General features: G+C 43.5%; 1 protein-coding gene across 2 annotated transcripts in view; it reads left to right on the top strand.

The window, feature by feature from the left end:
* Positions 1-205: 205 nt before the first annotated feature.
* Positions 206-22,082, top strand: part of MOB3C (MOB kinase activator 3C) — a 232,399-nt gene continuing 210,522 nt past the window's right edge. Inside the window, exon 1 of one of the 2 annotated variants that reach the window (XM_078671671.1) lies at positions 206-403. The gene's annotated coding sequence lies outside the window, so the exon portion shown is untranslated. Of the gene's footprint in view, positions 404-642; positions 796-22,082 lie in introns of those variants that run through there. The other variant, XM_078671670.1, reaches the window with a different exon arrangement.

Raw genomic sequence — 22,082 nt, 5'->3', positions numbered from 1 at the left:
ACAGTACGGTCACCCCAAGTGACTGACGCAGAGGCCGCCGTCCGCGTGAGATGCGGCGTCAGTGTTAGACCCCGCCGCGCGCTGCCGGTGACGCTCATCATTAATTGACAGGTTTTACTAAATCCTGTGACCTCCCTTCCTTCCTAAACACGGCTCGCGGATGCGGAAGCGCGAGGGCTGTTGTCTCAGAGTGATAAGCGGCTCTGGCTTCAGCGAGGGATGCTGCCGCGCGCGGACGGGTCTGGAGTGTGTGTGTGTGCCTGTTTTGTGTGCCCTCCTCTCCATGGACACGGCGTGTAGTGTGCTCCTTCACGGGAGGAGAGCGCGAGGGACGTGAAAGGTGAGGACGCTGTGTTTACAGTGGGTTGAAGAGGAGAAGCCCCTCGGATAGTGAGCAAACCAAGTAAGTGTTCTCGAGTCCGGGTAAACTTCTGAAAGACCCGAACTTTTGTGTGAGTGAGGGGTGGGGGGGCGGTTATGACTTCGTGTGGGAAGAGGAACTCGGGAACTGTGGGGGGTGTGGGTGGTAACTTCTTAGGGTTGTGTTTTTTTCTCATGAAGTGAGTACAAGGACAGCTGTGCAGCTCGAGACAAAATCAGGATGTGACATCACGCAGGAAAAAAAAGTGCAAGAGAGCAGGCAGCTTCTTTCTTCATTGGAAACCCAAGGAAGGCTCACTTCCAGGGGCTGGTCACTGCGGAACACGGGGGCCTGGCACGAGGGGGCTCTTAAATCCAGGTCCTGGCTGCCTTCAAATCGGGGGCCAGTCTGAAAACCACTAAACTGCGAGGAAGGTAAGTGTTTAAGTTTTTCACTGCCAACTTCTTCGAGGTTCCTGGCAGGGGGCGCCTTCCCATGTGCCACCTTGGCAGCAGCTTTAACAGCGACCCATGCTTTGCTGCTCAAGTGAAGTGGCATTTGTGAAAGCACACGGCTGCAAGGCACTGTTTCCGAGCTGCCACGGCAGCGACGCGCTGGCAGGGCGAGGCGGCGCCTTATCTTCAAGTTCAGCTGTGAGGTGTGCGCTGGGCTGGGAGGGGCGTCTCTGTGGTGTACGTGGGGCTGGGACGGGAGAGGCAGCTGCCACTGCGGACTGGGGGCACCTGTGATGTGAGCGTGGGGCTCCGAGGGGCAGCTGGAGGTGGGGGCGGGGCTGTGCTCTTGTGTAGTTACTGAGCCGTATCTCGGGCCGCCTGGGAGAAGCCGAGCATGTGTAAATATTCCGACGCCCGACGCTTTCAGTGTAACGTGAACCTGTCATTCTGCTGATGGAAATGTCTAGTCTGACGCAGGGCCCCTCCCCGACTCCCCCGAGGCACGCGACAAGGCAAGGTTTCAACCCCGTCATTAAGCACCAGTATTCGAGGGGGCTGGCATCTAATGTCATGCTGTGTGCTGTTTAACTCACTCATGTATATGTAATTGTGATGTGTGAATAGTTCTGCTGTGTCACTCTACAAGCACACATTACTGATTATTTCATAAGCTTCTCGTCTCGCAATATGCAGTTGTTAGGACACGTGCACACAAGATACCAAGCTAGAAATGTCGGCAAGGATATTAAGTCTTGTGTTTTGTTACAACACAGCCGAACAATTGAATGCCTGAATGGGTTTTAGGAGGATCCGATTGTAAACTTCTCAACTCTTAATTGAATGAGTAAAAATCCACTTGAGACTCTTGTGCTTTTAGAATGGTGTATTTATTCTTTATAAAATCAAATGTAGATTTTTATTGACTATACAGGTGTACAGTTCTACTGAGCTGACATGTGTTTTGCTTTGGCCAGACAAGGCATCAGACTTTTTCTGTACATTTTAGGTTGGCCACTAAAAAAGGAGGCCCAAGTGTTTGACAGTTGTTGTTTTAGGTTTTATTAAAGTATTTTACCTTCTTTGTTATGTCATATAGTTCTGAAATTACGGTTGTTTTAAGATTCTGCATTTTCTCTATTTCTAAAGGAGGTTTTCTTCATAACGTGGTTTCTCACTTTACTGGCTTATTCCCTCACTTACGCAGTCAAACACTTCAACTTACCCACTCTAACTCACTCACTTTACACTATACACTCACTCATACTCATGTAGTCAGACACTCGCTCCTTCACTTACTCATTTACTTGCGGAACCACTCTAAATCATGCACCCGCTAACTCAGTGGTTCTTAATATTTTCACTTGTGTGGACCAGCACTTAGTTGTTACTAGAGCCTAGGGATCTCCCCACTGAATCATTATCGGAATCTGGGGACTCCCACTTAGTCATTACTGGAAGCCGAGGACCCTGGCCTACCCATTTTTGATGGTTGAATCTTAAAAGAGTACACAAAAACTATTGAAAGAAGCTTTCATCAAACAAATGCACAATTAAAAGATTTTATTAAATTCACAAAGAAATATAATTATTTTTATTTTTTTAAATTTTAATGAGAAGGTTGGAGTTTATCTAAATTAAATTTAGCCCACTCATTGTTCATTGTTTATTCTGTTTGATGCACGTGCACTGGTCCCACAAATCAATCTGAGGATTCTAACTTAATTTCTAGCCACCAATTTCAAATTCCTAAACATTTACAGAACATTTTAAAATGTTCAATTATACATTTTGCTTCTTCATTTATATACACTTTATTAATCTGCTAATATTATTTAACTTTCTAAGTTGCGGTGGACCATCTGAGTAGGTTTTGTGGTCCAACAATGGAAGAAAAGTTTCCTAGGCAGTTCAAATGATACAAATCACATCAATATATTTTCAACATAGCTAGAGGGATAACTAGAACTCAGTGTAAAGGAGAAGCATATGGAAATTCACTTTATTCATATTTATATTACAAAGTGGACATATAAGAGCAAATCAACATACAATTAGATACATTACAAGTCAAATACAATGTGTTCATTGTTTAGTGTGGCAGCTTAACAGTTAAATCTAAATAATGAATTTACACGGACATATGATGGATAAACATATCTCATTTTGACAGACATTTATGGACAGAGGCTGATATAACGTGGCTGTGTGATGAAAAGTTCTTTCTCAACGTGCGTTTCGGCACAGGGGCTGCCTTCATCAGGAGTGCCACAATTAATTTTCAACAAATCAGTGGTATATCGAGCAGATATGCTTCAAAAGAGGAAGGCCAGGACAATAATCAAAGCACAGAACCTGGAACTGAGAGTCGGGTAGATAACCGATGTAGGGCAGAAACATTAAATGCTATATGCGGGCGTATTTGGGCTGCAAAAGGCCAGGTGCTGCATAGGAGAGAAGACCTCCAAAAAAAGTGTCACAGGAATAAACTGCGGAATATTTTCAAATGTGCAAGTTAACGCTGGGGCCAGGAACGAAGCTCCGGGCCGGACCGGGGTATATTTAATTCAGATAACCAGTTGATTATTTACTACGGATAACAAGGATTACCGATTTACTAGCTGCATCTATGTGCATGTAGCAGAGGCAACAAATGGGCTCACTACCAGACGACTTTCCGTGGTGAGGGTGTGCCGAAACAAGAAAGCGTGCTTGTAACTGGGAATTCAGACAGGCAGTTCCTGGGCTCGTGTTGTTGTCACGCGATGTGCTTCAACCGGGAGGTGCCATGACGGTTTTGTGGTCCTCCAGGGTTCCCTGGACCATGGGTTAAGAAGCACTACTCTAACTCACTGACTGTATGGCTTTCTGATAAACACACTCACTCATACTCCCAAGCATGCACTCACTCATTCAGTTGCTCACTCACAGTGCTTGCTATATTGACAATACACCAGCAGATTTCAGAACCTCTCCCTCAAACAATACTCGTAAGACTTGTTCATGTTTGGTGACTTTCAAGGTAGATAATTTCAAATAGATTTAAATCACTACTTCGGTGGAGACAGTCTTAGCTGGCTATTTGCAACCGACCGATTGTATCCAGTAGAGATTCAGGGTAGGTTTGTTGTTACCGTGCACATGATTCAGTGGCTTTCTTGCCAAATCTCAAGTCTCTGATCCTGATTTCATTACTTTCCTCCCTATTCTTGTGCTTATCCTACCCAAGGAGCATTTCTGACTCATTGTATTTTGATTGGTTGAGGTGTTTCCTTCTATTGCTGGTGTCAGACCTTGTGTGGCAGTGCATGTGACACTATTTTTTCTTCTTCATTCTGTTGCCTCTTGCTCCCTCTCCATTCCCACCTTCTTGCTCTCATTATTTAAAAAAAATGATGAGCCCCTCCCCAGCATCCTCTTGCCCCCAGCCACCTTCCTCCTACCGCCAGCTCGTGTCTATTTCTATTCATGCACTTTGTAGAGCGGATAGTGACCCAAAGGCATCCCAGCACTGAAACAAGAGGTAGCAATACCCTGAGGCAGAAAGAGAGCCGGGATGGCAGCCAGGTGGTGATTCGACGACCGAAGTGCACAGTTGGGGTTGTAACGAATGACAAGCTGAGGTAGGATGGGTGGGCCTCGGCCTTTAGAGCACAGTGGGCAATGCAGAATGATTTAAATTCCACTCTTTGAGCAATCGGAAGCCAGTGGCGATCTCCGTCCATGTCTAACTTACTGTGATCTGGAAGTTCCAAGCAATACACGCGCGGCCGCGTTTTGGGCAGCCTGCAGGTTCCAGATCACTCCTTTGAGAGACCCCAAGTACAAAGAGTTACCATAGTCCAGGCGCGAGAGGACAAGTGCCTGAACCACCACTCATCTAAGGGTCTAAGGAATCAAGGGTAGAATCTTGCAGAGTATTCGCAGTATTCCAAATCAAATGGCCATGGTTTATATGGCCTGAACCCCCATAGTTAAAGTATCCTCATGCCACATCCCCAGGCTTTTTATAACAGCCTTAGGGGTCGAAGGGAAGCCAAGGCCCATCGGACAGTCTGGAGATGACCATCTTTCAATGTTTTTTAAACCATTGCAAGCCCGTGCAACTATGCATGCAAGGCACCCCTTCTGGAATATTTTTTCCTATGCTTTAAGAATAATAATGCATGTGCACACATGGAAAATGGTAATCTTATAATAATTTTTGTTATAGCAAAATAAAAACCATTCAATGAAAGCCATCTAGGAATGTTTTTTCTTTTGCTTTAAGAATAAATCATTCCAAGACAGCACCCACAAATGTATGTGCATGCACGCTAGCCAGCTAGAAAAAACAAACATGGTCAAATCCAACAGGTCTGGCCTGAAGTGTTTGAGGTGAGACTTTATTTGCATTTTCCATAGCCTGTTTTTCCTGGATTGTATTTGTAATTATAGTCATGCCTAGACTGTATATGAGTGAGAGTCTGGTCAAGAAATATTTCTTGATGTACTTAAAGCTTTAAGCCAGTGGATCATAACCTTTTGACACCTGTGGACCCCCACTTAATCATTACTGGAACCCAGGGACCCACACTGAATCATTATTAGAATCTGGGGACCACCAATCAGTCATTACTCGATGCCGAAGGCCCCCCGCCCTAAGTATTTTTAATCATTTGAACTGCAAAGCAATACACATAAAATACAGAAATAAGCATTCATCAAACTAATATGCAAATGATGAGATTTTTTATTTAATTCACAAACACATATAAAAAAACTAAATGATACTAGGAAGGTTGGAGCTTTTCTAAATTAAATTGAAACCTCCCATCGTCCATGCTATATTCTGTTTGAGCACTTGCACTATGCCCGCTGCTTTGTGATACTTCGCTTTTACTAACCTACGCAAAGTGGCTTTGCATTACCTAGGAAATGCCAAAAGTGACTTTACATAGGTGCTGTGCCACAAAAGTGACTCAAACCAAAATCATAGTAAATCGGAGTCTGTATTTAATAATAATCTAGTAAAATCCTGATGACTAATGGTGTTTATTACACCCAGATAAACTGAACTGACAATTGGGTTGGAGTGTGGAATATGTAAATAGGAGTCGCAGACAATTGATATTACTATGATTAGGCATCTCAGATGGTTCACTCTGATCTCAGGTTAGGTGCTGTGGCTAATCCCATCATCCCAGAAGTCTTTAATTTGTAAAGTATATATGTATGTTTTTTCTCACGAGATCGCCGCAGCCCTGCTGAATGGAGGAGTTGCAGAATTCTGAAGCTGTCTATTTTTGATTTCACCTCCTGCCCCTTTATTCCACCTCCCTACACTTCCTTACTCTTGTAGGTTCGTTTTTCACCTCTGCTTTCTCCCTTTTAAAAATTAAACCCTAGCTTAGTGCTGGGACCCACCAACTGGAAACATCAGTACAATTAAGCACTGGCTAGAAGACTGTGGTTTAAGATTAGATGCTGCAGGTAACCCAGATGTCCGAGTGAGTGTATTATTTTAAGCACCCATGACGCCTGTTTCTTTATGGATTTTCCGTGGTGCCAGTACTAATCTAAACAGTGATGTTAATGCAATCTGTTAGGGGTGGCTAATAACTATGTACATGAGAGCAAAAAATAAATGCTTTGCCTGTGAAATATATGGCACGGAAGGTACCCATGGCAGTGAGACCAAAAGTCTAGGAGATTATTCAACAAATGTTGGATAGGCTGCAGAGTGATTATCTCCAGTAGTTATTACCAGGATGGGTCCTTCAGGTTCTGTGTGGATTTGAGGAGCCTGAATAGGTTTGTTGTGATGGACAGTTGTGGAATTCCTTATGACGCTCAGGTTTTCTGTGGTGTCTTTGGGGCTCCGAGTTCTCGAGTTGACAATTGGTGGCTAGCTGCGCCTGGCATGACTGTGGTGAGGGGTTACTCTCTGGTTCAATAAGCTACCTGCATAATAAGCAGAGTGTCCTGATTTATTAGTCATGAACATTCTTGGCACACATTACCACCTCCAGAAACCTGCTTTCATAATACGATAGTAAAACATGGTGGTACCCAGCACTGCCTTAGCTTAGCACCAGTCCAAAATGTTATGAGATCCGGCCATATCTCTTTACAGCTTTGTACTACTTAACCCTTTGTGGTTTTCAAAGGCTGGTGGATATAAACATGACCATAGTTCAGACATGTTAATTTTACAGATTAAACATATTTACTATTACATTTATGATATCTGTGTTTAAATGTGGAAATAGGTTGTGCTACTGAAAATAAGAACAGTGACAGACTATGTCTAAGTGCATTCACTGGTGTATCATTTTTAGTTTTTATAAAGTTTATAAAATTGTCAGGCTTGACGTTTTAGCTATAAAGAATCATTCAGCTCATATTGATGTTTTATCTGAATATTTGAAGAATTCAGCTGCATTTGCCTGAATCACATAATATACAAGTCAGAGCTGCCACAGTTTCACATCCATCCAGGGCAAGTGTCCTTCCTGGTGGAAGTCACTATGCTAAACCAGCAGAAGCTTCCCTGCAGTATACACAAACAACAAACCTGTTCCTTGGGTAAGGAGATTTCTTTCCTTTCAAAAGCCAGTCTGCTGTTTAGAAGGGACTGCATTTGCTGCCTTCAGCTCAGTAGAAACTGTGGGTGGGGACAGACTGGCCTTCCAGTGGTGTAGCTCTGGTTCGTACTAGCCCACCTCTCCGAGAATGTGACCTAGGCAGTCCTAAACAATAGCTGTGAGAAGCTACCCTGTGGGCCAGTTCTGCTCCAAAGGAATGGATTCCACTGGATTGGTATGTGACGTGATTGTTCGAAGGGCTATTACTTGCAGCAGGGATTACTACTGGTTGGAAGCGGGCTCATCCTGTATGAAAATTGGAGGTGGGGCTTTCTTTCACTGTCTGGGTGCATTTATTTGGCACATAGGTCCAGTGTGTTGTTTGACTCTCACATGTGCATAGACAACAGGGGATGGTGGTTACTGGATAGCTAGTACATTGCCTGTGTATTGAAAGCATTGATTCCTCTTTAGGCTGCAACCTTATGCCTGTCATCGCATGAGAGGTTCTGATGTATGAGGTACTTGTTGCCCTTGCAGGGAGTTGCATAGCTTCCATGTAACAGAGTGGGTTACTTCAACGATAAGAGCATAAGACATCTGGAAGCAGTGGCTTCCGGTAAGTTCTCCAATTAGCAGGATGTTGCTGGAGTGGTGTAATAGCAGCTCTAGAATGTCTCATGCTATGGGCACTGATCAGCAGAATACAATGCCCTGGAGGGGGAAGGATGGAGGGTATTTCAAGTCCTGGTGATGACCCTTGTTTTGGAACCATAAGTACCAGAGCCCCCTTCATCAGGACGTTTTCCATACAGATACTTTCACAACAAATACATTTGAGGTAGTCTGCAAGAGTACTCCATTTTTAGGTTTCGCCTGCACAGTGCTTGCGCTGTGCTTGAGAAATCTATTATTTTTAATATAAACTTAAAATGGAGTTACGTCCCGCCTCCTCTCTTACTAGACTTCTCATTGGTTCTGGTGCATGCTAATTACTTTTCCTTCATTTCTATTGGCTGTAGCATATTTTCCTCCATTTAGCAATGCTTGTTTCTCATTTGCTTCTCTTATCAGTTTCCTGCCACCAAAATACTGTTAACATCCGCGTTGGTGGAATTATTTTTTCATAAATAAAGTTTTGCCTCTTTCTGCTTTTTCAACTTGCAGCAGTCTTATATAGCTGCAATTAATCACCGGGAGAGATTAAGTAATTTGCCCAGAATCATAGAATGTTGCGCCCGTGAACTCAAACCTGGAATCCCAGCTCTCCAGTCAGCATATCTACCTGCTGCACCACATCCTCTCTACTCCCATGATGGTTGTCAAGGAGCTCTTTCATTCGTCTCAGGCCGTGATTGATGAAAACTGCTTAGTATTCATTATATAGGTGAACCCGATGTATTACTAATTCTAGTTTTAATTTACTTTTGCGAGTGCTTCTGTCAGCAGTCCCTCATCTTCCCCTTGCCCTCTGTTGTATTTTGACCCACCTCCTGCCCACTCTCCATTGTGTTTTCACCTACCCACCCCCCTCAGGCTCTCCTTTGTGTTTTCAACCCTTCCCGCTCTCCTTTGTGTTTTCAGCTCCACCCCCCTCCCGCTCAATGTTGCCTTTTCCAACCACCTCCCACCCCTTCCCACTCTCTGTTGCCTTTCTCATTTCAATGTCGAAGTTGAAGAGGTGTGGCGCAGCGGCCAGGGCGACCGATGCTGGAATCTGGGGCTCACGGTTCGATCCCCAGCACCGGTGGCAGGTCAGTTCAGCACCATGTGACTCTGGGCAATAGCTTGCTTAATCTTCCCGAGGGCCCCCAGCGCAGGGACACCACTTTGGAGGTAGCTGTACGCTTTACAAATACTGGTATTTATATTTCATTTCATCCCTGCTATTGCAGTGCTTAGAAGCATCGATGGACAAGGAACGCTCTCGCCCACCTCCCCCCCCTATCACTCTCGCCTTGCTCCAGCACCCCGCCTTTTCTGCTGTTCCCCCAGCCACGGGGCTGGTGAAAGCCGAGATTCTGGGGCTGTGTTGCTGTGGAATGTGCTTCCAAACTGCTGTGGTGGCTAAAAAACTATAGTCGCTTGGTGCATCTGTTACAATTAAATCTCAAAAAAGGATGGACTTTTTCTTGGGGGAACAAGAGTGCCCGTTGATGCAGAGCTTAGAAGCATTCGATGGATGTTGCATCAGCACTTCAACGAGGAGCATTTGTTGCACAAAGCACTCACCCGGCATCTGCTATTTTTGGCTGGATGCGCGTCTACCCTTTTGGTACTAGTATCAGGAGCCCTCACACATTCTTGTGTTGTGGGCAGTAAATGTAAATGTCTACTATTTGTAAAGCACAAACAATTACCCAAGGGTGCCAAAGCGCTTGGGCCGTCTGGAAGATCAAGTGAGCTTTTGCCCAGAGTCATATGGTGCTGGGCTGATCAGGCGCCGGGGATCGAACCGTGAGCCGCCGGTTACAGAGTCAGTCGCCCTGGCCGCTGCACCACACCTCTTCCCTGGCTGAAGATTCCTCTATCAGCAGTCACCTATGCAGCCTTTGCACGTACCTCTCTAAACAAGAGAAGTGGTGGCTTCAGAGCAACACCCCCAGTTTTACACCTGCCCTCCTCAGCTAGAGAACTCTGCAAGAAAGATGTGGAGTAACAGCCAGAGCTGCTGACTGGAGAACCAGCTTCGAGTCTTGCCGTCGGCTCAACATCCTGTGATTCTGGGCAAATCACTTAATCTCTCCCATCCCTATAAACAACGAATGGTGACCCTGAGTAATGTGACTGGTGCTCATAAAATTTGCTCCAATACCTTCAAGTCAAGTTTGCGTTACACAACACTGCAGCAAAAAAAAATTATAGTTTTCTGACAAAATCTATTTTTCCTTTCATTACAAATTTAAACCCTTTAAAAAAATTAACCAAAGGCGCAGTTCTTACTCATGTAATTTATCACTGTTTACAAAACTCTTCTCCAGGACTTTCAGGAAGGGGGTAAGCTTTCCATACAGAAGTATTCGGGCCTCTTAACCAAAAGCATACAGGGGGGGATGGAGGGGGGGGGGGTTTGGAAGGGGGGGTGTCGAACGAAGGCCTTTGAGAGTGAGATCCATTCAGGATTTTGTGGTACCTACACAAAATAAATGGACATATAAACAAATATAATGGTAGTGTATTTGCTTAAAAGGCATTTATCCTGAAAATCTGGCATGGGTCCAGCTCCCCTAAACCTATATTACAGATGGGCGAATTTCTTATTATTTATAGGTCAATCAATGCAAAATGTATCGACCCGTTTCATTCAATCAACACATTCATATCTACGAGCATAGGTTCTAGCACCTAGTATGCTCTCTCCATCCCTTAAATTTCTTACTCTCTCCCCACTGTCTGAGCTCTTTTTATTTATTTTTTATTTTCCTGTTTTATATAGCCCCAACTGTACCTGAAGGTATTAGAGAGCTTTTACAGGAGAACTAGTTACATTTCAGATGTCCGGATTACTTCTTAGTTATAGGGCTTTATTTACTTTTACAAGCTGTGTTGAGCAACATGTAGAAAAATAAATAAACTTTGACAAAGCCAAATAGATGTCACAAAGGCAAGACCAATTGGCTTTGCCAGTGCTTGTTTAAGTATAATGTCTTTGCTTTCTTTCCTTCTCAGCAAACCATACAGCAGACTTCTGCATTTCTGCCTCTGTCCCACTAGAAAGGGCAATGATTTTTTTCTCAAGCCATGTTCAGCCGATTCGTTTTTTTGTGATTATGAACTAAGGAAGTGTCTTGCTTAATTTGTGATCAACGGTAATGTAATATGTAAATGTAGTTTAATGTTCAACCACAAAATATATTTTTTTTTAAGTTCAAGAAAATTTTATTTGAGATCAAAAAGAGAAAGGCAAGGTGTCAATACAAAGTACAATGGAAATGCAAAACATTTGAGAATTATAATAAATAAAACAAGCATACAATTGTAAGTACTATCAGAGGGAAAAACCGGGCAGTAAGATGAAAAAAAGGGAAAAGCGTTTGAACAATAATCATAGGAGGAAGAAAATACCTAAAAGAAAGAAAATAAAATAAAAAATAATGCAATGAGGAAAAGAGAAATGGAATGCAATGAGCATTTAAGGGGGTTTAAGGACCTCTTGTTGTGAAGGCAGTGGATGAAACGAACGTTTAGCACATGTGTCCAGGTAAAGCGTGATAGGGAGCCATAGGTCTAAACGCTTTGCAGCCATGTGAGCCTGAAAAACCAAAGCAGTATCAAGTCTGTGATTATGGCAGACATTAAACCACCACGCCTTAAAGGAGATATTGGTGAAGTCCTTCCAATTTACCGTTATCTGCTGGAATGCAGCTGCTAGTAGCAAGTCAATAATCTGAGGCTTTAAATCAACATTGTCCCAACAGGGGGATAGACTACCTAGGAAAATGTTTGTATGAGAAAAAGGGATACTGGTGTGGAAGATCAAGTTAATTTGAGCCCAGACCTGCAGCCAAAAAGCATGAACAGATGTACACAAAAACAGCATATGAAACAAAGTAGCTTGTGGGGAGGAACAAGACCAACATGTGTGAGAGGTGTTGGGGAAACGCTTATGGAGGTCAAATGGTGTGTAGAGAAGTCTGTTATAAATAAAAAACAGGGACTGCGTTAAGGTTGCCGCCCTCGATGATTTACGTATCTTGACCCAAATTTTATCCCATAATGAGACTGGCCAGGACGTGGAAAGGTCACGTTCCCAACATTCTTCTACTTTGGATTTGGGCCTAGGAGAGTCAGTAGTATAAAGGTATTTGTAAATGGAAGCAGCTTTTGGAACCTTACGCAAGAATGAGTGAAGTGAGGAAGTAGGAGTGGGAGAGGTAGGGGATGACTGTAATTAAGAGAGTTGTTTGTAGGTCGTTAGTGCGGTCTCCCTAAGTAAATGATAGTTAAGAGTGAAGGACGTGGGTAAGTCATAGAGAGAACGAAGAGTAGCGAAAGACAGAAAAGAAGATGAAGAAAAGAGTTGAGAAACCCATACCAGCCCTCTTTGATGCCATGTTTTCCAGAAGAAGGATTTATTACGAATAAGTAGGGCGGTGTTATGCCAGATGGTAGAGGAAAGGAAATCAGCAATGGTCTTGGGAGGTGAAAGGGATGAGGATAGGAGCAATTTAGTAGTAAATTTGTGGATGGGGGTGGAGATGGAAGGGGGTTTACGGGAAAAGGAAAGATATTCAGCAAAGGAGAACGGAGAAAGAAGAAGACGTTCAAATTTAGCCCATAGAGGGCAAGGGGTACTGGGATCTTGCAGCCAAAAAGAAGCTTGTCGTAGTAAGAACGCTTTATGGTAGACAGGGAAGTTGGGAAAGATAACTCCCCCCTCCGTCTTAGGGCGAGTAAGTCGGGCAAGAGACATTCTGGGCTTTTTCTTATTCCAAAGAAAGGACATGAGAATGGAGTTGAATTTTAAATTTTTTTTAGAAGGAATGGATACAGGAATATTGGAAATAGTATAAAGGACTATGGGAGATAGCATCATTTTAATAGTGTCAAGGCGGCTCCACCAGGACAGGTAAAGAGGATGCCATTTGGACGTCAAGTCCACTAATTTTTGGGTGCATTTGGATAGACAGAGGGAAACAGTATCTGAAATGGTAGGAGTGATATGCAAACCAAGGTATTTGATATGGGAAGATTTCCACGTGAAGTTGGAGGCAGTGAAGTCAGATTTAAATGTGAATTTCGTTAAAGGTAGGATCTCACATTTATCATTATTGAGTTTGTAGCCAGATATTTGGGAGTATTCACGCACTTCAGCAAGGAAGGCGGGAATCGAATCAGTGGGGTTAGAAATAAAAAGGATATCATCCGCATATGCAGCAAGCTTAATTTGAGAATCTGATAATTGAAATCCTTGGATGGTAGGGTTTTGACGAAGTCTAGACAGAAAGGGTTCTAAGGCTAAATTAAAAAGAAAAGGAGATAAGGGACATCCTTGACGTACCCCTCTTCCCAAATCAAAAAAGGAGGAGACTTGTCCATTGGCACAAACAGCTGCACGTGGATTGGAGTAAAGTAAGGAGATCAAAGAAATAAATTTGGGACCAAAACCGAACCAATAGAGGGTGTGAAAAAGATAGGTCCACTCAACTCTATCAAATGCCTTTTCAGCATCAAGGGCAATGGCTGCAAGGGAGTGGGGCAGGTGACGGGATTTAGATAAGACATTAAAAAGCAATCTAGTATTATCAGTAATAAAGCGACCCTTGACAAAGCCTGACTGTTCTTCCGCCAAAAGATCCGGGAGAAGAAGGTCGAGACGTGCTGCAAGAGATTTCGCAAATATTTTATAATCGATGTTAACCAAGGAGATTGGCCTATAATTTTTACAATACTGGGCATCCTTTCCTTCCTTGGGTATGAGGCAGATATGTGCGTCTGAGAAAGAGCCCGAAGAAGAGCCCAAAGTAAGGAAAGCATCAATGAGGGAGTGTAGTTTAGGGATGAGAAGTTTGGAGAAATTAAGAAAGAATTCAACAGTAAAGCCATCTGGCCCAGTAGCTTTATCTTTTCGGAGATTCTGAAGTGCTGTGAGTAACTCTTGTTGAGAAATATCAAACTCTAAATGAGAGAGATCAAGTGGGAAGTGAGCTGTTTTTTGGATGCTGGAAAAGAAGCGGTCTAAAGAATGAGAGGAGGGTTGGGTTTCGGAAGAGTATAAGGTATTGTAAAAGGCAGAAAATTCATCAAGAATATCTGTATCTTTGTGTTTGAGAATAGAATGTGTGTCATATATTGATTCAATATTTAATTTATTATGCTTTACCTTCAAATAGTTAGCAAGAATCTTCCCAGCCTTATTTTTACCCCCATAAAACTTTGCGCTTGATTTTAATAAATATAAAGATGCATCATCTGTGGATTGTTTGTTAAATTTCATTTTGGCATTAATCAGGGCCGTTAAGCTGTCCTGCGAACGAGAAGTAAAGTAAGAATGCTCCAATTTCTTAATGTCAAGAAGAAGGGTAGCCGTAAAGTTACGAGCAGCCCTCCGTTTTTTTGCTACAAAGCTAATAATAAAATCCCTTGCTGCAGCTTTAAAGGCATCCCAGATGGTGTGCTTGGGAATGGAGGGAGTATCATTAATTAGAAAAAATTCATCAGAGAAGTCAATGAAAGATGCGGTGAATTTAGGATCCAGGAGAAGGGAATTATTAAAGCGCCATCGCTTGGGTCCAACTGATTTAGGGAGAATGTCAAGTTGGACTAAAGTGAGGGCATGATCTGAAAGTGGTATACGACCAATTTCTGCATGTGTAAGGGTTTGGGCAATGTTATGGGTAACAAAAAGGTAATCAATTCGGGACTGAGAATGGTGACAGGGAGAGTAAAAAGTGAATTCCCGTAGTTCAGGATTACATAATCGCCAGGCATCGGTGAGTTTATGTTGAGAGATAACTTGAGAAAAAAGTTTATGCGACTTATTGGGAACGAAATGAGCTTTGGAATTCTTATCCAAAAAAGGGTCAAGGGGCTGGTTACAGTCTCCCGCTAAAATAAAGTTATCATCAATAAATCTGGTAACGTGATGTGAGAAAGTATACCAGGAAGTGGAATCACCAGCAGTGGGGGCATAGACATTTAGGAGGGAAATTGGAACATTCTTAATGGAAAGTTTAGCATATGTCCAGCGACCAACATCATCTGATTCTTGATTAAGCAAAGTGTGAGAGAGATTTTTGTGGCATAAAATGGCTACTCCATTGCGCTTACCATCCCCTGGAGAAAAATAAACATCACCCACCCAACTTCTCTTCAACTTGACAGACTCTTCAGCAGATAAATGGGTTTCTTGCAGAAAAGCAATATCAACATTTAAACGTGCAAGATGTGACAGAATTCTCTGTCGCTTGATAGGGGAATTAACGCCCTTAACATTCCATGTGACAATTTTTAGCGACATATCATGAAAATGAAATATATATTATCTATAAAAAAAAAAAAAGAGTAATAAGTGCCCAGAATAATAAGATGAATAAACAGGATAAGAAAGCCAGAAAGAGATGAGGTAATGTGAAGTTGAAAAATAGTAGAGAGGAAATACAGGTAAGTAAGCAGAAGGAATGCTAGGAAAACGAAAAAAAACAAGGAAAGAGAATACAAAGAAAGGAGAAGAAAAGACAAAAGGAGAGAAGTAAGTAGGAAAAGGAGCAAAATCAGGAGCAAATGAGGAACCATAATGAAAGAATGAAAAAATAGGAGAAAGGAGAAAAAAGAGAGAGAAAAATGGAAATAAGGAGCAAATGTGGAGAGTGAGAAAATAATGGTGAAAGTCAAATGAGCGGATAAATAAGGTAGAAGACCCCAAATGCGGAGAAGAGAAACATGAAAAAGGTAAAGACAAAGAAGTGAGTGAAAAAGAGAAAGAGGAGACACCTTTGAACAGAGAAGAACTAGAGGAAAAAAAAGGTTCAAGGACGAAAAGGGTATAACGGCAAACAAGGGAAGAAGGGAAAACATACTTACGAAGGGTGAAATTGAGGTAGGGCGATCACGGGGGAGGGAAGACTAGAAGAAGAACTGAGGGGGGAGCGCCCACTGGAGGAGGCGGTCCAACCAATGCAAACGAACCGTCAGACCAAGGGAAATACATACTGTAAGCAACAAAACCTGTGGAAGAGAACAAAAGACAGAATAATTGAGGAGAGGAAAACATCAGAAGGGGTATAGATATAAGCGAAATACCAAAGCAAGTGGGAAAAAGGCGAATATATTATGGAACTAGAGGAGAACAAATATAAAGGAAGAGAGTTCAGAAAGGAAAAGGGTAGAGACAACATGATAAGAACAAATATATATATAGTCAACAGGAACTATGCAAACTAGTGGAAGAACCACAATAGTAAGTCATGAAAGTCATGGAGGGAAGGCCGACGAGGAGCCGGAGAAGTCCATTTCAGATGTTTGGCATGAATTAAGGAAGCTCCGAACAGGGTCCTCGTAGGTCGTCGTTTTGTTGTTGTGAGTGACTTTTAAAAGGCAAGGGTGGAAAAGGCCATATCTGGTGCCAATAGATCGAAGCTTCGGTCGCATATCCAAGAAGGCTTTACGACGGCTGGCTGTGGCTTTAGCGTAATCTTGCGCAAAGAAGAGGGTAGAACCTGACCATGTGAGATGAGGAGAGCCTCGGGCCGCTGACAAAACTTTAAGGAGATCGGTATATTCCAAAAAGTACATGATGACACCTCGTGGCCTAGGAGAGGCAGAGGAAGATGAAGAAATGCGACCAAGCCTATGTGCTCGCTGGATGTTAAGCGTGGTTCCCTCAGGTAAGTGGAGGAGCTTAGGCAGGAAAGATTTGAAAAAAGCGACGGGGTCATTCCCCTCACAATTCTCCGCCAGGCCGTAAATACGAAGGTTGTTGCGTCGATTTCGATTCTCAAGTTCCTCGACCTGCTTCTGGAGAGAAGAAATATGCGACTGCATGTACGTCACCTTGGAGGATGATTCCTGGAGAGAAGATATAGAGTGCTCCACGGTCGTTACCCTCGCATCCATCTGTGACCAATTGTCGGTTAAGACCTGCAACTTAGAGTTGGTTTCTTCCATGAAAGGTCGAAGAGCACGTATCTCCTCCAACAGTAGTTCCATAGATACAGCTGAAGTGGAACCTAACGGTGATGGAGGGTCTTTTTTGAGACGCTTCGATGTAACTTTTCCCGAGGCTTGGACAGGACGTTCTGTGTTAGACTGCAACATTTGAGCAACAAGCTCTTGAGACGCTTCCAGATGCGCCAGTGCTGAAAAGACTTTGGAGTTTTTGATAAAAACACATCGTGGAGTTTTGGAAATACGACCAATTGCGCCTTTCTCCATATGATATAAGCCGCTAACAAGAAGAAAGCAATAAAGAGGTAACAACTGAGATAGTCTTTGTCTGTTAGAGTCAATGGCGAAATGAAGGAGAGCCAAGCAGCAGAAACGTTGAAATGCAAGGAGGCTCAGAGGCATCTCCCCACAGCCATGCTGGAGTCGTAAAAATACAGATGAAGAGACAAAGCAGTGACCAATTATATGAGTGATGAAACTTTCCTGCTAGAAGTTAGTGCGCAAAAGATGGAATCCAGCATGAGAATTGCAGCGACGCAACAAGTGAGGACAGTCTGGAAAATGTGCTCAGTCAGAAGGAGGCACTGGCAGCAAGAAGAATGAGGAGCATTGTGGTGAGAGCGGGCAAAGAGAGCATAATGGCCGCCAGAATCACAATATGCATAAATGCTGCTTAAGCAAGATAAAGCAGGTGAAGTAGTGGCATCAGCACTTGAAAACTTGAAAAAATGAGCTCACCATGAGCCTTTGCAGGGGTCCGAAGCACCATGTGGTAGAAGCATTGTCCGTTGGTATTAGCGCGTCAGACGCGTGAGGAAGAGACAAAATGGCGGTCGCGGCTGCCAGGAAGCCGCGGCCGCTCGTATATGCCAAAACAAAGCTTACGGGAGGCTGTTGTAAGCTGCCGCGGGTTTGTGAAGCTCCTCTTACATTCCGACGGGGACAGCTTCGGTTTTCAGGCGGCCGGCACAGGTAGGAAGGGGTGAATCCCTCGGCGAGAACGGAGCGCTCACATTAGAGCCGCCATCCGCATCGGGCACTTAGCCACGCCCCCCAACCACAAAATATTAATCTTTAATTGAAGTGTGACATCTGACCAACTGGGCCACGCTATTTAGCAATTTTTCTGAAGTTATCCGATTCCATGGTATGAGAGGTTAATATTCTCAAACACAATGAGGCAGTGTTAGATGACTTTTTGTTTTTAAATTGGGAACCTCACTTAGCTGACCTTGTAGATCCATTTTTTGAAGCCTATTAATATTTTCGAAATCTGTTTCATTGATTAAGATTTGGACAAAATGTTCTTGTTGTCTTCACCATTTGCAGTAACAGCAGCATCTACCCAGTCACAGGCACAGCTGAATGAGAACCTCTGCACCAAGCTCCACTGTGTCTCTGGCTCAGTGGCACATGGGCACTCTCAGCTGGTTCCCCCTGACTCTGTGTACTTGATTTCAGGGGAAAGGAAAGGTCAGCATCTTATTGAAATGTGATATCGCTCAGTGCTATAAGTTGATTGAGCGATCAGAAGTAGCAGTTAAGAGCTCTGCTTCTATACATTGCGGAAGTGCCCACTAGATTCCCAGGTTGGTAGAGACCCTTGCCTCAACCCCCAACCTGGAGTGTGAACCCAGCAGCCATCCCTCGAGGTTGTAACCTACCTGGCGGGGATCCTTGTGATGAAAGTACATCTGCTGCAAGTATGGTGGATGCACTTTCATCCCTGTTGAATGCAGAGTGGCCTGCCATGTTTTTTTCATCACGCTTGGCATTCTTTTTTTGCTTTTCAGCAACAAACCATTAAAGCAGGAATGTGTTGCTTCATTGCTGAAAAGTGAAAGTTAAATGTGCCTGGTGTGCAGAATGTGCATGTGTGACAGGGACACTGTTACATTTTCCTTCCTGGCTCTGCCATGTCTCATTTGGCAGTCCTGGAAAGAAGAATTAATAATACCGGTCTACCACAACAATGAGCTGGCAGCCCCAGGGTAGATGGGATGCCAGTTCAATGATTTCTGATGACGGAGCTAGGTGAGCGTCCACCACTAGGAACCCCTCTGTTCCCCACCACTAATCAAGGCAGGAAAACCCCTTATTTGGCTGGATGGAAAAGCACCCTTTGATAGGGCTGCTGCTTCTGCCTCGCCAAACTCTAAACGAGGACCACAGCCATATAAAATCTACCATTTCACTATTGCAAATTCAGATCTCTGGCCATTGAATCGTAGCTAATGTATTAATGCTTTCTCTTCATGCTTGGAATCCCACTGTATCAGAGGAGGAACATCACCAGTGTTGGCTTCTACCATGGTTGTTTTCCCCTTGCCATCTTATGTACAACCCCCTCCATAAGGTCTGTTGCTCAGAGTTCCTCTGATGGGAATTTGCACCTAGCGTTCGCCTTCTGCATATAAAAAAGTCTAACTCCTTCAACAATATGTACCTTGGTGTGATTAACTACCCTAAAGCCCTGGTGAAGTCCCCTGCACCAACATTGCCTTAATATACTCCAAACAAATGTTTCATTGACGTTCAGTCTAGGTCTTCGGTGTTTCATCCCCTGGTTTATATGATGTTGACTAAACCTGTTGAACTCATGAGTTCTTAAAGGACCCCTTACCAATAAACGACCCATATCCTTAACAAGTCCAAGATGGTAATTGGAGGGAATATGCTGTTAATTTTCAGTTTACATTTGAAAGATTTAGATTGGAAAATTTATAGCAAATCAAAGGAAATGTCTGTTCAATGTATATGAAAAAAAATCCCACCATACCAGATAGCAACCATGATTTTCAAACAAAGGAGCTTGGCTTATAGTTGAATAATTTGAGTTGGTGCAGTGCAGAGCGAGAGAGAGGGAGCGGAATTCTTCTCTTGAATATCTTAGGTTTAGTGTAGCATGAAAACACAATACAAACAGGCACATGGAAATTTGTGAATAAACACTCTGAGCAAAGACTCCCAGACAAAGTGATGATGGCCACTTGCAATGTGGAAAAGGTTCTAGTAGTCACAGAACTAATAATAGGAGCATCGTTATCAGTGGAGTAATGCCCCTAGTGGCTAGAATTAAAGTCTTGTCTTCTAATAGTACTTCCCAAGCGAGGGTACTGGGATTTTGGGAACACCTGGACCCAAATGTAGGATAGGAGATCCAGCTTGGTGCACAGGGATTACATAACATATTCAATCAACACCTACCCCCCCTCCCGAGGGACTTTGGAAAAGAGGATGCAATAGAATATCTATCAGAGGCATTGACACCAATATAGTTCCCACCATTCATTTAAGTTGACGGTCCATGTGCAGTGCGGGTGGGAGAAGATTTCAAATCCTCAACAGATCTACTTATGTATTGCGGGTCTGTTGCTACCTCTTATTTTGAATATACATTCTCTTACCTCTATTATTAATGTTAACATGAAAAATATAATCTTCATTTGTATCTTTTTTGTCAGCAGCCAAAGCGGCTATATGGCTGAGAAGCTGATTATGATGGCGGTCAGACCGCCACCACCAGGCCGTCGGCAGCGGTCTGACCGCCAGCAGCCCCTCGATCTGACCACCGAATTACAATACCAGCGGTCAGACCCACAGCGGTCGGGGGAAGACCTCTGCAAAGATCAGTGATCGCGTTGGAGCGGCAGCCAGATTCCTAGCCCGAATGACGGCGGTGCCGTGGCAGGTACTCCCTTCTGGATTATGATATCCCTTTCCAACAGCCTTGTCGTTGGAGGAAGACCAGCATGAAAAGACTGTCGGAAACAAAATTTGGGGGCCCCAAACAGGGCTCCTGGCTCTCTTGGGCCACTAGTTAAGTGGCCTTGGGGTCACATGTAGTGAGCCCACGCACCTCCATAGGATTCACAGACTCCCTATGCCACTAAATTGTTTTATTTGTCAAGCATTGTTACTATTATGCAGCCCTGAAAACCACTACAAGGTACAATGTCTTCCTTAATAGATTGGGGCAAAAATCATCTTTGTGGGGGATTTTTTAGATCAAGCCTGGACAGCGCGTGAGCTGCTCTGTGGCATGCTGTATTGGAGTATGGAATAGAAGCCCTGCCCACTCTCCACCCATATTTGTCATTGGCTTGTGTCATTGTCCTTCGTAAATGCTGGCTTCTGATTCGTTAATAGACTTGTTAGTCCCTCCTAGTCCTACCTTGTCTTCATTTGTAACCTCCCATGAGAACTGGCCCTTTTACTTCGGTTGTTACACAGTATGTCTTTTTTAGTCTGTAAGCATTATTTTCTTTAATGAGTTTCTCCTACTGCAGGTACGATATGGTTTCCTGCAACATTCAGCATGCCATGCGTACTTTCACTTTCTGAGCAGCCTGGGACAATGGCAGGCTGCTTCTTTGAATTGATCTCCTATTTACAAGTTTGAGCTATTGGCATTGTAAATGACAATGCCTTTTATTTTGTGTTAATTAGCAAAACACATAAATAAATGTCATTGTCATTTACAATGCCAATAGCTTAAACTCTCGCAAATGTGATACCTATTGCATTGCAAATGCTTATTGCACTCTGCAGCTCTACAATTCTGCATCTCAGCTCTGAGTAGTGTCTCTCTCTCGCTCTCTCTAACTCTCTCTCTCCCTCCCCACATGCCCATGTCTTACTTTACCCTCCCCATCCCTCTGTCTCCTCTCCTCTTTCCCTTTCACTTCCTCATTCTCATTGCACCACTCCCTCTCCCTCCCACATTCCCCTCCCCTTGCTGAATCTGACCAATAATGTTTTCTCTGCAGCTGTACAAAACTAGGAAACCATCAGATCTAACCAATGTCATTGGCTAATGTGTACTCTTAAGGGAGTGTCTCACAGATCTGGAATATTCAATTTTTCCCAAAATTAAACCTCTTTCTGGACCAATAGGAAAGGGCGAAGCAGTGGGCAGATCACAACACAGAGAGATGCTGATGATAAGGGAGGAGGAACCTTTTACAGGATTGAAGCGGTTCAAGTGGACATAAGTTGAATTGTTTTTCTTTGCGATCCTTTGCGATCTTTCCCCGTCTGCACCTATAGATAGCGGATTTATGAGCATTCCATTCCGGTACCGCAGGTAAGTGGAGT

This window comes from Lissotriton helveticus, chromosome 1_2 (assembly GCF_964261635.1).
Source record: "Lissotriton helveticus chromosome 1_2, aLisHel1.1, whole genome shotgun sequence".
Classification (NCBI taxonomy): domain Eukaryota; kingdom Metazoa; phylum Chordata; class Amphibia; order Caudata; family Salamandridae; genus Lissotriton; species Lissotriton helveticus.
This window is presented reverse-complemented; position numbering and strand designations above follow the sequence as displayed.